The sequence below is a fragment of the Canis lupus genome, chromosome 4 (assembly GCF_003254725.2).
Source record: "Canis lupus dingo isolate Sandy chromosome 4, ASM325472v2, whole genome shotgun sequence".
NCBI classification, from domain to species: domain Eukaryota; kingdom Metazoa; phylum Chordata; class Mammalia; order Carnivora; family Canidae; genus Canis; species Canis lupus.
In genome coordinates, this window is record NC_064246.1 from 77737439 (window position 1) to 77754219 (window position 16781).

A 16781-nucleotide genomic window follows, 5' to 3' on the forward strand; every position below is an offset into this window, starting at 1 on the left:
AAAACTATTGGAAAAAGCAAGGATCAAAAACACTAAGCCACCAGTTATTAAAAATTATTTATCACTTGAACTTTTAGTAGGAAAATTTCATTTCCTGTAGAGATGTAAGAATTTCAATCACAGAACTAATGTCCTGAGAATTAATTTTATTTACTCTGAAATCTCAGGAGATTGGTTACATTTTTATAGTTTTAAAATCAGGATAAACTCTATTGGATTGTTTTAGATGAAATACATAGATATTATTTTTTCAAGCACATGTTAGGACTTAACTAGTAAGATACCAGCCTATATGTTAGCCAGACTACATACACTCTTAGAAAATGTTACAAACTGTGACTGATGTTGATAATGTGTGTTTGTAAATTCACCTTTACTGTTCATCTCTTTTTAGATATCTGGTAACCTCCATTGAATGTCTTACTAATTTCTTTATCTTTTTTAATTTATCCCTTTATCTTCCTTGTTGCCTATCATTTTGGTATATTTTTGTATTAATGATTAAATAAGAATTACCTTGAATTATGATTAATAAGTTTTATTTAATGTATACTCTTTGCACTAGCCATTCATTTGCTTGTTTGTTTATTTATTTTAAACATTTTATTTACTCATGAGAGGCAGAGACACAGGCAGAGGGAGAAGCAGGCTCTCTGCAGAATGCCTGATGTGGGACTTGATCCCCGGACCCAGGGATCAGAGCCTGAGGCAAAGGCTCAACCACTGAGCCACCCAGGCATCTCATAGCTTTCTATTTAGTAACAGAATTGTAAACACTTAAAACCTATTAGCTTAAAACCACATACCTAAATTTACTGGGTGCTGATAAAGCATTGCCTGAGTAAAAATTATAGTTTTAAATGCCAAGAAAATATATACTAATAATCTAACATACTATTTTCAAAAATTATAAGAAAAATAAGTGCAAACTAAACCCAAAGGAAGAGGAAGAGAATAATAAAGATTAATGAGTACATTAAATGGAGATTGTATAGAAATTATTCATTGTTTTTAGTTAAAGTCCACGTGTATCTAACTCAAGACCTAGTGTATGTGTATCTTTTTATCTCCACATTTATCAATCTTTGCCTCCATTTACTTATGGATTTGTTTATCATTTACATACGGAGGTATTTAACTGTAAATAGGTCATTTATAATTCCCACTTTTTCTTTTTTTCTAGTAATTTCAATATCTGTTTTATATTTTCCTACAACACAAGGAATTTAAAATGCCTTAGGCTTTATTTTTCATAACCCACTATTTTTATTGAAATATACATTGAAGTTAACATACCATAATTAAGAAGATTGAGGCATATTCATTTAATACACTCACGTGCACAGCACCTAGATCAAGAAACTGAACATTGCAGCATCCAGAATCCAGAAGTCTTCTGTGTCACCTAATAGGTATATAGCCCTTGGGCAAACTACTTCATTTTTCTTAGTCAAGTTCCTCACCTATAAAATGTGAATATATTATATTTTGTTACTGGTTTTTATCTAGGCTGCAACAGAGTTATTAAAAATAACATAAATTATTATAAATAACCTAATTCCTATTCTCTCTCATCTCCTCAGGTAATAACCCAACATAGCCTATGTACAAGGTTTTTAAGGAGTCCCAGCAGCATTGGGCACTGCCCTCACTAACTACAGTAGTCATTTGCTCAAGGTTTTGATGGTCTGTTGTGAGATGGCTTAGAACCTTTTCACTCTACACCTGCTTTTGTGTTTACCTCATGTAGATGGTTCACCAGCTATGCAGACTGTGCTTTGATATTGTAGAGAGGTTTGTTTGCAAGGCCTAGTTTGATTTGTCCTCTTCATATTGCATCACATATAATTTTAATAATTCAATGATTTTATTAAATGCGTATAATGCCTAGAGTTGTTCCTTCATCAGTTATCACAACAATTCAATTTTAAAACTTTTCCATCACTCCTCATGCTTCCATGGAGCCTGTGCAGATAATTCACATTTCTCCCCCTACCACCCAGCCCCAGGCAACCAGTAGTCTCCTTTCTGTATTTTTCAATTTGCCCTGTTAAACACTGAAAAGTTCAGGTAAATGGTGTCATAGAATAAATATTATTTTTGCAACTGGCTTAGTTTATTTAGCAAAGTTATTTTGATATTTATCCATGTTGTAGCACGCATCAGTATTTTTTAATGCAGAACAGAATTGGATTATATGGATATAACACTTATGCACTGACAAGCTGATAGGCATTTGGTTTGTTTCCAATTTGGGCTATTATGAATAATTCTGCTATGAAATCTAAGTGTCTTTAGACATGTTTATTTCTCATGGGTAGATTACTAAGACTGTGACTAGTGAAATATACAGTAAATATAAACTTTAAATAGATTGTCAGACTGATTACCAAAGTATCTGTAGCCTCTTACATCCCTACCGGCAATGCCTGAGAAATCTAGTTTTCCACATACTCACCAACACTTAGTATTGTATGAGGGTTTTTTTTTTTTTTAACTTTTTTAAAAAAAGATTTTATTTATTTATTCATGAGAGACACAGAGAGAGAGGCAGAGACACAGGCAGAGGGAGAAGCAGGCTTCCTGCAAGGAGCTGGATGCAGGCAGGACTCAATCCTGGGATCCTGGGATCATGCCCTGAGATGAAGACAGACGATTGGCTCAATCGCTAAACCACCCAGGCGTCCCATTGTCTGAGTCTTTCATTGTAGCCATAGCATTGGGTTTACAGTCCACAAATTGTGGGCTTAATCTACATTTTCCTAATTTATGAGATTATTCACCTTGTATTGCCTTTATTAGGCATTTATATGTCTTAGGGTAACGTTTGGCATTTTGTATATTTTTAATTGAGTTTCTTACTATTGAGTTGTAAGTAATACATTCTGGGTACAAATGTCTTATCAGATATATAATCTGAAAATATTTTCTTCCAATCTATGGCTTGCCTATTCATATTCTTATGAACATGTTTGTCTAGAGGTTCAAAGCTGTGGTGCTGTTTTCTTTCTACTTTTAATTTTTATTTTTATTTTTTATTTTTTATTTTTTTTAATTTTTATTTTTAGTTGAAGTATGTTTGACATACTATATTAGTTTCAGATGTTCAACATAAAACACTGTGATTCAATAATTATAAAGATTCTGAAATATCACAATAAGTGTAGCTACCATCTGTGATTATATGAAGTGATTACACTATTGACTATATTCCTTATGCTGTTTTTCACCCCTGTGACTTATTTATAGCTGGAACTTTGTACCTCTAAATCTCTTTCAATTCTGAATGACAACCATGTGGGGTAGAGTATTCTTGGTTGTTAGGATTTTTATCCTTTTGTTACTTTGAACATGTCACACTAGTCTCTTCTGGTCTACAAAATTTCTGCTAAAAACTCAGCCAGTAGCCTTATGGTGTTTTCCTATTTGCTTTTCTATTGTTGGTTTTCAGATTCTCTCTTTAACTTTTGATGTTTTAATTACTATGTGTCCTGTGTTGACCTCCTTGGGTTCATTTTGTTTGGGGCTTTCTTTGCTTCCAGAGACCTGATGTCTATTTCCTTCCCCAGGTTGGGGAAGTTTTCAGCTGTTATTTTTTCAAGTAAGTTTTATGCCCCCTCTATCTTGCTCTTTTCCTTCTGGGAGCCCTATATTAATATTATTAATTTTTATATTGTCAGAGACTCCTTAACCTATCCTTTTTATAATTCTGTTCAGATTGCATACTTCCATCATCCTTTCAGATCACTGACCCAGTCTGCATATGTATATATCATTTGTTGTATTTTTTCAGCTCTGATTGGTTCTTTTAAAAAATATTTTCTATCTCTTTGTTGAAGATTTCACTGAGTTTATCTACTCTTAATTCCAGTGAGTATTTTGTATGGCCATTATTTTGAACTCTTTATCAGATATACTGATCATTTCCATTTTGCTTAGTTCTTTTTCTGAGGTTTTGTCTTATTTCATTTGGAACATATTTTCCTATCTCTTCAGTCTGTCTGATTCTGCTTATATGTATTACATAGATCAGCTACATCTCTTTGTCTTGAGTATGGTGGCCTTCTGTCAAAGGCATTGTATGGGGTCCAGTAGTGCAACACCCCCTAGTTACTGGAAGCAGTACCTATATAACCTTTTTTTGTGACCAGGTTGCAACCGCTGAGAACATGCTAGTGGATGGCAAGAGCCCTCAGCCCTGCTGTTTATAACTCTCCGTGACTCCTGCAGGTCCACTGTTGGGCAGGGCTGACTCCCAGCTCAACCAGCTGAGAGGCTGGGTTGTGGCTGCTATAGATGTGCTGGCAAGTGAGGCCAGTCCCTTGCAAAACTGACTGAGAGGTCTGATTGAAATTGCTGCAGGTGTGCTGATGCGGGGTTCACAGGACAGGAGCCTTTTGGAAGATCAACAGTCCTAACCTGATTGCTGGTTGAGGTGAGGCAATAGTTACTTTGTGGGTATTCCAGTCCTGACCAAGACCGCCTACCAGGTGTTGCAGTGTGAGCCACTTTGAAGGAGTACCTGCTGGGGCAGGTGGGTTGGATGGGCCTGGTTTGCAGGAGAATGACAGGGCAGGACAAGCGGTGCTAGCGTGCTTGGAGACTGTCAGAACTGGCTCCCGTTAGCATCAAGCCAGCAAGGCTAAAAGAGAGTAAGAAAAGTGGTGCCCTACACTACTTTTGTTTCTAGAGGACGATCCTTCAGATTCCTGTTCTTCTAGCATATGTCCTAAAATGAGTTAATAAATCTCCTTCAAGTATAACCCAGACACTTTTCAAATTGCTTTTTCTACGCTATTTCCTACTGAGTGATATAGTTGGCTGGCTCTCTAATAGCAGAATAGTGGTTTCCTATAGACTTTTAGTTCTCCTGGAATTAAGCTTTGCTGATTTCGCAGCCAGATGTTACAAGCGCTTGTCTTTCTGGTGCAAGACTCAGGCTGGGCATACCCATTGTGGGGTTTGATCCCCTCCTCGGAGAGGCCTTGGTGCCTGTGATATTCCTGGGTCCCTCACCAGAGGTTTGATTCTTGACTATGTCCCTGCCCCTCTTACTCTTCTCAATGTGGCGTTCTCTTTACATCTTCAGTTATGGAATGTCTGGTCTGCAGTGTGCAAGTCATTTTAAGAGTGAGCTGTATCACATCTATTTGTTCCCTCTCTGAGGAAGGTAAGCCCAAGATCCTCTTACTCTACCATCTTCACTTTATTTTGGTTTCTTTTTAAAAATAAATTCCAGTTTATCTTAAAAAAAAAAAAAACCTTCTGATTTATTCTATTGGTATCATATCTGAGATATTTTTTCCTAATCCAAAGTTAAAAGTTTTTTTCCTAGAAATCTTAGTTTTAGCTTCTAAACTTTTGTGTATGTGTATTCTTTGATTTTCTGCAAATATGATCATGTCTTTTGACAGTAAAGAAAGCTTTGCTTTTAATAGCACAGATAATTTTATATTTATTTTTATTACTCTATGGCATTGGGTAGAATGAGGTGGAAATTCTTGACTCTTGATTTTTTTCCAGTCTTAGAGGAAAAATAGCCCATCATTAAGAGATAGAAGTTTCCTTCTATCCCTAGTTTTTTGAGTTTAACTTTCTCAGATATAACTTGTCTAATACTGTTGTTCTTTTGCCTAATAATTGAATGAGAAGTAATAGCTCCAGTTATTTGCAAAATAGGGCAGAAGTATACCTGCTATGCGTGTTGTACTCAATACACTTTCATATAGTATATTAGATAAAATATTGCTCTGGGTCATTGGTGCATGTCCATACTCTGTCAGTCTCTGATTGCTAAATAAAGTTTCTTTTAGTTGTTCAGTATTTATGGGACTAGGGGTTTGATCTGGTGGACTCAATTTTTCTTTATTTTATTGAAATAGTACTTAATATAATTCAAATTGTAACTTTGAGTTTTCTTCTCTAAGTATATTCTGATCATTTCCCATTACTGTATTTCCATTTTCTCTCTACCAAAATTCTTCTGAAATCTTGTAGAGTTAATAAAGGGTCTTAGATGAGGTCCTTTAGAAGCAGACCCTGAGATGACAACACATGTGCAAGTAATTTATAAATAATATGTTTCCAGAAGAAGCTGGGCAATGGCAGAAGAAGCAGGGTGGGGAAAAGGAGGAAACTAAGTAGATGATTTCATGTGAAGTATGGGCTCTAGCCTAACCCTGCAGGGGTGCCTTAGGCTATGAATTGTACTTCAGAGTTAGTTCCAAAATTTAAGAAAATAAGCCAGGCTCTTATAGTTCTTCATTGACTAAGGGTTACCTTTGAGGGTTGGAAGCCTACCAGGAGCTACAGGATCATTGCATATAGAGGTAAAGTGGTTCCAAGCCAAGAACAGTCATCCAAAGACCATATTAGGCACATGAATTGAAGAAAACGCATACAGGGACGCCTGGGTGGCTCAGCGGTTGAGTGTCTGCCTTTGGCTCAGAACGTGATCCCCGGGGTCCTGGTACCGAGTCCCACATCGGGCTCCCTGCTTGGAGTCTGCTTCTCCCTCTGCCTGTGTCTCTGCCTCTCTCTGTGTGTCTCTCATGAATAAATAAATAAAATCTTAAGAAAAAGTAAGAAGAAAATGCATACAAGAGCTGGGTGTGACCCCACAGGTAAAAAGAATCTAAAGGATCTGGGCATGTACAGGAAGTGTCCATCACATTAGATCTTCATGCTTTTCATAACTATTTGGAAGTCTTAAGTATTTTTATAAGTTTTTAAATGAACTATAAGTGATATATAATATCCTATTAATTTAAGTTGTACATCGAGGTAATTTAACTTAAGGTAATTATAATTTATAATGTATAATTTATAATTATACATTATAAGAGGATCCTCAAAATAAGTGTCATTAACATCTATCACCATATATGTTATTAAAATATTATTGACTATATTGCCTATGTGGTACCTCTCCATGACTTATTTATGACTGAAAGTGTGTACCACTTACTCCCCTTTACCTATTTTGCCCTCCCCTTAACACCCCACACCTTGTAAACAACAGTTTGTTGTTTGTGTCTATGAGTTTGTTAATTTGTTTTGTTATTTTAGGTACGACCTATAAGTGAAATCATATGGTATTTGTCTTTTTCTGTATGACTTATTATAATACCTCTAGGTTCATCCATATTGTTGCAATAGATAAGATTTCATTGCTTTTAAAGCTGAGTAATATTCCAGTAGACACACACACACACACACACACACACACACACACACAATTTCTTGATCGATTCACCTATCATGAACACTTATATTGCTTACATACTTCGACTATCATAAAAACCACTGCAATGAACTTAGGGGTGCAAATCTCTCTTCAATTTGGTGTTTTCATTTTCTTCAGATAAATACCTAGGAATTGAATTACTAGATAATATGTTAGTTTTAATTTTTCAGTAACCTGAAATTTTTTTCCATAGTGGCAATACCAATTTACGTTTACAGTGAACAAGTGTCCTCTTTTTTTCCCATTCTCATCAAAATCATTTTTTTTTGTCTTTTTGATAATAGCCATTTTTGACAGGTGTGAGGTCATATCTCACTGTGTTTTTTTTTTTGTTTTTTTGTTTTTTTTCTCACTGTGGTTTTGATTTTGCAGTTCCCTGATGATGAGTAGTGATGTTAAACATCTTTTTATGTGTCTGTTGGCTATCTGTCTTCTTTGGAAATGTGTATTCAAGTCCTCTGCTCATTTTTTATTTGGGTTATTTTGGTATTAAGTTGTGTAAATTCTTTATATATTTTGGACATTAACCCCTTATTGGATGTATGTTTTGCATACATCTTCTTCCATTCAGTAAGTTGCCTTTTCACTCTGTTGATTATTTCCAATATTATTGTGAAAAAGTTTTTTAGTTTGATGTAATCTCTTTTGTTTATTTTAGCTTTTGTTGCCCTTTTCTGAAGTGACAAATCCAAATTTTGCTAATATCCAAGAGCTTACTGCCTATTTTCTTCTAGTAGTTTTATGGTGACAGGTCTTACGTAAAAGTTCTTGTCCATATTTTTGCATGAACTGTCCAGTTTTCCCAGCATTATTTATTGAAAACTGTTAAAAAAAACTGTCATTTTCCCATTATATATTCATGCCTCATTTGTTATAGATTAATTTATCATATATACATGGTTTTACTTCTGGGCTTTCTATTTCATTGACCTATGTGTCTGTTTCCATGAGAGTACTATACAGTTTTGATTACCACAGCATTGTAATATAGTTTGAAGCCAGGGAGTCTTTTGTTCTTCTCTGTCAAGATAACTATGGCTATTCAATGTGTTTTGTAGTTCTATTTTAGGTCTCTTTATGATAGTTTTATAAAAATGGTCATTGGTATTTTTGACAGGGAATAGAATGAATTAAGTACAGAGGTTGCTTTGGGTAGTATACATATTTAAACAATATTGATTCTTCCAATCCATGAGCCAGACTATTTTTACATTCATTTGTATCATCAACCTCTTTGGTTAAGTTTATTCCTAGGTATTTTCTTCTTTTTGATGCAGTTTTACATGGAACCATTAATTTCTCCTTCTGGTAGCTAATTATATGTGTAAAAGAACACAACCAACTTCTATATGTTAGTTTTGTCTCCTACAAATTTATTGAATTCATTTAATTGTTCTAATAGTTGGGTTTTTGTTGTTGTTGTGATTTTTATATATATAATTCAGGGTTTTTATATATAGTATCCTGTCACCTACAAATGATTTTATTTCTTCGTTTCCAATCTGGATATCTTCTATGATTTTATTTATTTTTTGCCTAATTGATTTGGATGGGACTTCCAGTACTTCATGAATACAAATGGCAAGACTGGGCATTTTATTTTTAATTTTAAAAAGTTTAAGCTTTTCATCATTGAGCATGTTGTTAGCTATGGGTTTGCAGTATATGGCTTTATGTTATGTTTCTTATATACCCACTTTTATGAGAGTTCTTTTTGTAAATGGATGTTGAACTCCATCAAATGCCTTTTCTGCATCTATTGAGATGATTATATGATTTTTATCCTTTATTTTGTTAATATAATACACAACGTTGATTCACTTATGGGTGCACTTGCATCCCTGGAAGAAATCACATTTGATAACAGTGTACAATTATTTTAATATTTTTTTGGCAGGCCAGGTGGTGTGGGTACAAGCCAGGGAGTCCCAGGGGTATGACACATTGGGGACCCCTTGGTGGGATACCAGGAGGTGGCATGGATCAGGAGCCCAGGGTACACAGGGTCAATGTTAGCAGGTTGGCTAGAGTTCCTGGACCCTATTTCTAAACTTTTTTTTTTTTTTTATGATAGCGAGAGAGAGAGAGAGAGAGGCAGTGACACAGGCAGAGGGAAAAGCAGGCTCCATGCACCGGGAGCCCGACGTGGGATTTGATCCAGGGTCTCCTGGATCGCGCCCTGGGCCAAAGGCAGACGCCAAACCGCTGCGCCACCCAGGGATCCCACCTGGACCCTATTTCCACCCATGTTATTAAGCTAAAGGAACATAAAATATAGTATTCAAAGGTACCTCAATCTCAGAGAAAAATATCAGAAATTCTTACTTGTTGGGCTCTTTAGGACTAGTAAGTGAATTTCCTTCACCTATAATCCTGTTGCCTTTTAAATGAGGTTTTTCGTTTTTTCTCTGTGACCCAGGTGGGTGAGTCTGCACATGGGCTCCTCAGTGATATTCCTCCTTCCTACAGATTGTCAAGGAGGGTGTGGTTCTCTTCATTACCATGTTTTTCTTACCTTTCTCCATGTTTTCCTTCTATCATTTGTTGTGCAAAGAGTTTTCAATCAGCCTTCAGTTTTCCTTCCAGATGATTGCTTTATATGTAGGTGTAGATTTCGCATGTCTATGGGAGAAGATGAGTTCAGTGTCTTCCTATACAGTGTCAGGAACTCTACCATGATTAGGTTTCATCTAGTTGTCTGATCCTGATAGATACCACTTGGTATGTGAATACATGCTGATAGGTGTTAAAATCCCTGGGAGTATATAATGTGTTATATAGGTCAATATGGTGAATAAATGGAATAATAGCCAATGATTAAAAATTTCTTGGAGTGAATTCCTGGAGCCAAGATTTAACCATTTATATTCAGATTTTAATTTTCTAAATCAATTTTTTGAATAATGTATACTTGGGTTTTAATTTTTTGAGTTATTTTCATGAGTATAGCATGATGTATTAGCAGACACATTCTCATGATTACTTAAAACATTCTCAGATTTATCGTGTTGTAAATCAAGAGACAATATTGCAGCAGAGCTTCTACCTAAATTAGACCTTTATATGATGGGAATAATTGGGCAGGTAGAGTTAGTTTTTAAAAATTTTCATATAAATTGTAATTTAAGAAAATTATACATTTGAATTTGGAGAACACCCACTCTAGAGTGGTTTCAAAACATCTTGAGATGGTAATATGAGGATGGCAGTTTTATTCTAATGGGTTTTTCTAGTTTAACAATGTTTGATGATTTCAGCAGGTCCTCTGTTGAACTTCCTTGAGTTGCTCATACAGCAATAGGCATAAAGTTGTCCACATACAATTTATTGTGGTGAATTCTCTGAAATTTACAAGTAGGTAACAAAACCTCAAATACAGTCATTACAGTACTAAAATCTGATATCTACCAGGGTATATTATTGAAACATAATCTAATATTTATCATAGATAATCATAGTAAGATAATAAGACTAACTTATTTGCGAAGAAGTATAGTTTCAAAACACTTGGTTTGATTATTTACAAAAGTGCAGCAAGAAATGTGATTGACCAGATATAGGTGTTTTTAAACCTAATTTGATGAAACTTTTCATAAGGAATCTCAGATTGGACTCTTAAAACCATCTCAAGAATAGGAAGCCAAGGTAAGGATTTGTCTAACTGTATCCTGACACAGAAACAGACTTTTATTCAACTTATGCAAATAGTTATATTGTCTTGAAAAATAAGAATATTCAATAAGTTTCTGCATTCTGCAGAGATCAGGTAGTGAGAAAAAGATAAACGTATCTGCTTGTTGCAAAAATCTACTTTACCAAATTACAGTAAGTTATAGTTTGCTTAAAAGATAGAAAAGGGGGCCTTGTAAATCTGGAAAGCACACATTAAAACAGCAACGTTTTAAGTGAAGTCATAAGAATTATAGCTCTTATTTTGCTTCAACTTGGATTAGCAGCTTTATGAATCAATTTTTTTAAATATTTTTTTCTTTATTTATTTATGATAGTCACCACAGAGAGAGAGAGAGGCAGAGACACAGGCAGAGGGAGAGGCGGCTCCAGGTACTGGGAGCCCGACGTGGGATTCGATCCCGGGTCTCCAGGATCGGGCCCTGGGCCAAAGGCAGGCGCCAAACCACTGCGCCACCCAGGGATCCCCTATGAATCAATTTTTCATTAGAATTTTAGAAACTCTTACTCAGTTCTGTCTTATTAAAGTTACCAGAAACCTACATTTTAGAGTAGTAGTCAGGGTCTTTTCCAAGAGCCTCAGAGTAAAACAGTAACTGTGAGTGACAAAGGACTTAAAAATGGCCATAACCAAAAATTTGATGAGTTCATTATAATTTACAAGGAAATTTGTTATCTCAGTGACATACATTTTAAAACAATAACAAATTATGACTGATAACATATCAGAATATCAGATTTTTAGAAATTTCATATAATTTCTGAATCACTTATTTTAATGACATACATAGGCCATAAAAATGTGGTCTAAGAAAGTTAAAAATTACTTTATGTATCAAATAACATTTCTCTTTCCATTAATTCAGAATTTGATATTGAGAAGTTTAAAATGTCAAAAGATTTAAGATATTTCAAGAAATAGGGTCACTATGAAACAATAGGTATCCATTCAAAGTGACAACAGATTTCAAAGGTAAATACAGAAAGTTATATAGCTGTAAAAAGCCTTAGCTATTTTCCTAAGTAATCAAAGTCTGAAATGGTTTCATCAGAAACAGGAGCCTTGTTTTCTAGGTAGATTACATTAAAGGTAAAGAAATTGTGTTCATAATTTCTTATTGAGATCAGAGTAATAATTTTTAAAAATACTTTGTCCTTTTAACAGAGAGAAAACTGAATTTTAATTCTATAACAGTGTACATTTGATATTAAAACTCTCTAACTTAAATCCTTTATTTATTTATTTATTTATTTATTTATTTATTTATTATTTTTAATTTTTTAAAGCCATTTCTATTTTAGCTTGACCACATAAAGTTTCTTTCTCAGGATCTATTTTCCACCAACCTTCTGCAACTTTCTTATCCTGGAATATTTTCAGACAAAATTACCTTATTTCCCTTTAACAAAACAAAAATCCATGTCCTTTAAATCATTGCTTATCCAAAAAACACTATTTTTTAACTTTTTATGCACAATTGGTTTCTTTTATTCTTTATTTCTATTAGTATTACTTACACATATTAATTTGAATTCTTAGCCCTTATAATCCATAATTCCTACTGAAAACTAAGAAGCAATCATCTGATTACTGGAAAGTTAATATGTAATGATAAAGACTTTTTTTATAGTATAATTTTTTTAATGTGGTGAAAAACATATTACTATCTTCTGTCTTTCTGTAAAAATTAAAAAGCCAAGTTGATAAATTTGTTTATATTATTTGGAAATAATCTAGCTATTATTTAGTATAACTGAGTAGAAACTTTGGGCTTATTTACATTTATTTAAAATATTTGTTGTTACCCAATATGCTTGGATTGCACATTAAATAACTAGTCTCATTTTTCTTGATGATAAATTTTTGACATAGATATTGGGCTTATTTGATTAGTAAACCAAAGTAGAATAAGTTATATGTTTGGAATTACATTTAATATTGACAATTCTGAAGACAAGCCTGTTTTTATTAAATCAACAGACAAACTAGCTTTTATTTATTATAGATTACTCAAGGTCATGTGAACCTGAAAAACCTTTGGGTTAATTTCTGTATTTCTTAAAGTTTTACAAATATGTAAGCACTTATTTTTTCCGTAACCCAACTACATAGAACTCTACATATTTCTGTGCGTTTATGTGTGTGTATATGGCAGGTACAAAACTCAAAAGAATAGTTGGATCAAATTGTGTTTCTGTTATATAGGCTATATTAAGGTTACTTGCTTAGAGGGCCAACTTTGTTTTTGGAGAAGTTTATTTATTGTTATTTATTTTTTTAAAGATTTATTTTAGAGAGAGAGAGCAAGTGAGGGCAGCGGGAGAGAGAAACTCTCAAGCAGAGACCATGGCTGAGCATGGAGCCCAATGCTGAGCTCAATCTCATCACCTCCTGAGCTGAAACCAAGAGTCGAGTCAGATGCTTAACCAACTGAGCCACCCAGGTGCCTCTGCTTTCTAAATGTTTTCTATTTCCATACCATAATTATTTTTAGAACTATTTTTGTAGTCATTGTATCTTTTAGAACTTTCTGAATACTGAGGTATCCATTCCTTTGTCTTTGAGAGGTTTGAGATCCTCTCTTAGATAAGACCACCTTGAGGGTCACCCTCATAAGTTAAAGGTGTCTCAAAGTGGCCACTGCAATTACAAAAGTTCACCCATTTTCCCAAAAGACATAAGAGCATGGTCTATAGACAGGTGGAACCTGCCATGCCTTAGGATTCCCCAAGATGTCTTAACTATGAGTGACTGTTTACCAAAATTCAGGAAATCACGTATTTTCCATGCTTTTGAACGGAATAGAAATAGACTATGATGGGGTCATGCTTGATAAGAGAACCCTAAGTCCAACTCTTCTCTGTGTTTTTCTTTGTCTTTGATCTTACAAAGGAGTTAAAGATGGCTGTGTAAAGATAGAGGCAGAAATTGTTATGATGTAGCTATGAGCCAAGGATTATTAGCAAATTGCCAAAGCTAAGAAAAGGCAAAAAAGAATTCTCTCCTGAAAACTACAGGGAGAATGTGACAGGGCTGACACTTTCATTTCAGCCTTCTTGCCTTCCAAAGTATAAGAGATCAAACTTCTACTTGAAGCCACCCAGTTTGTGGTTAAGTATTATTGCAGCTCTAGGAACCTAATACACTATTTATCCCTCTGCTTCATCTCACATTGAAATCCTCTGTAAGCCTTTCCAAACAGCCACCAAGCCAAGCTATGCGCCTCTCTGCAGTGTGTCCTTTGTGCCCTTTGCATTGTTATTCACAACACCAAATATGATATATGAAAATTCTCTGCCAACAAGTGTATCTACTACCCTAGTTTTCTCCTATCATGTTTTAACTATTTAATTGTGGTACAATTACTATACAACAATCTGTACACATAAAAATTGCAGAGCTCTGTCATATGAATGTACCTGTTAGAATATTACCTAATCAAAATATCGCACTGTTCTGTTGAAAATAACTATTCATATAAAACATTTTATAGTTTTGATGAAAAAAAAATCTTCTTTAACAGTGAAAGTAGAATAACTTTTGTCCATTGGAACCCTTACTTGTGACAAGGACAATGTTGGCAATGATATAAAGTGAAATGCATATTAAAAATGAAATATGAAAACTAACTTGATCATTAAAATAGAAAATGTTTGTACTAAATGCAAATTATTTATAATACATTTTGACTAATACTATTAAAGGAGATTCTTCTGCAAATGAAATGTGTTCAGTATTTTGCTAACAAATTGCATCTCAGTATTAATTATGATTGTGAAAGATAAATATACACAATAAAAGAGAGCTCATTAAAGATAGATTCACTCCATTATTTTCTTAATTATTTTTAACCATTGTATATTCTTTCCAGAAATAAAACTTGCAAATATTTAAATGCTCATTTTCTTCAGTTTATAGAAGAACATCATACAATGCATTTATACATAAAGCACTTATGGAGAGCAAACCCACATTTTAATTATACAGTATCTGCTAATGATATCTGAATAATATCAACACACAAAAACAATTCTAGGAGAAATCTAAAACTCTATTAGAGCTTTAAAATCAAACAATAGGTAACTGTATGAAATGGAAAAAGGGAGGTAATTTACTGAACAGATATTTCATAAATAAGTCCAAATTAAACACTGTATCTAATTGGAAAACATGACTTAATGATTTTCACAAAATGCAATCCTTTATCTTCATTTCTTTTGCTTTCGAAATGAATTTAGACAATCTACAGTGAATTTTTTCACTGTAGAACTTAAAAGTTATTTTGCTTACAATTTAAAAGATATACCTAACAAAGGTTCTGGTTTCAGCTCTAACACATGAAAAACACTGAAGTCATCCCTCTAAGACACACAACAGGAAAATCCTGAAAAACCTAGAAATTAATGTATCTTCTGTGGCTCGATCTGGAATCTAGTCTGTAGGGCAAATCACCATCCCAAAGTCAAGAAAAGCAGGTGAACTCAAAGGATCTGCTTAAGCAGAGAAAAAAACTACAGGAGCCAGAAAATGGTAAGGCATCTTTAATGATAATATCGATTTGGTTAGTCCGCAGAGTCCTGAATGAATGAGAAATTTCTGGGTGCTACAGTTTGAGGGAACCCCAAAATTTCATGGGTTTTATTTCCAGAAATACCACTAGATTCTCACAATGAAGAGTCAAGAAAGGTTCTTTATGATGTTAGGAATGGAAAAAATAGCTTTATTAATTTCTTAGGGCTGCTGTAACAAATCATCATAAACTCTTAAGACTTAAAACAATAGAAATATATTATCTTACAGTTTTGAAAGCTAGAGGTTAAAAATCAATTTCACTGACCTGAAATGAAAGGTTCAGCAAGGCCATGCTTCCTTGGGAGAGAGACTTTGAGGGGAGACTCCATTTCTTGCACTTCCAGGATCTTGGCTTATGGCCATATACTTCCAGTCTCTGCTTCTGTGGCCATGTTGCCTCTTCTTCCTTTATGTGCTTCTTATATCTTAACTGTGAGGGATCCTGTTTTCCAACAGCTATTCAAAAATCAGGGAATCATGTTTTCCATGCTTTTGAACAGAATAGGGTGACTTACCAAGAAACTTCAACAAACAAAATACATGTCCATTTTGAACTTGTAAATGTAAATGCGACATTATTTAGAAACAGAATTGGTGCAGATGCAATCAAGCTATGATGGGTCATGCATGATAAAGATATTCCAAGGATATAAGGGTATTCCATATTTGCAAACTGATCAGTGTGATGCATTTCATTAGTAAGAGAAAGGATAAAAAACATAGATGATCAAGGATGATCATATGATCATCTTGAAAGATGCAGATAAAGCATTTGACAAAGTACAATATCCATTCATGATAAAAACTTCCAACAAGGTAGGTTTAGAAATAACATCTCAACATACTAAAGGCCATATGTGAAAAACTCATTGCTAATATCATAGTTGTGAAAAAAATGAGAGCTTTTCCTCTAAAATCAGGAAAAAGACAAGTATAGACATTATCACTTTTATTCAACCAACATAACACTGGAAGTGCCAGACACAACAATCAGACATAAATAAATAAATAAATAAATAAATAAATAAATTCCAAATTGGTAAGGAATACATAAAACTTTATTTGCAGAATACATGATACTACATATAGAAAACCCTAAAGACTCCATGCACACACACAAAAATGTATTAGAAATGTTAAATGAATTTAGTAAAGTCAGAGGATAATTCTTTTGTATTCAATTGGTTGCATTTCTATCATTTTTTTTATAGACTAAAAATGAAGTAGCAGAGAAATTAAAAGAATACCATTTAAAATTACATCAAAAGTAAT

At 34.0% G+C, this 16781-nt stretch overlaps 1 long non-coding RNA gene across 1 annotated transcript in view; it reads right to left on the reverse strand.

Annotated features, from left to right (window-relative positions):
- Positions 1-1310: 1310 nt before the first annotated feature.
- LOC112652816 (uncharacterized) overlaps positions 1311-16781 on the reverse strand; it is a 90519-nt gene continuing 75048 nt past the window's right edge. Inside the window, exons 6-8 of the long non-coding RNA XR_007410422.1 lie at positions 15775-15965; positions 9762-9868; positions 1311-1463 (exon numbers count right to left, since the gene is read on the reverse strand). This is a non-coding gene — a long non-coding RNA (uncharacterized LOC112652816). The remainder of the gene's footprint in view (positions 1464-9761; positions 9869-15774; positions 15966-16781) is intronic.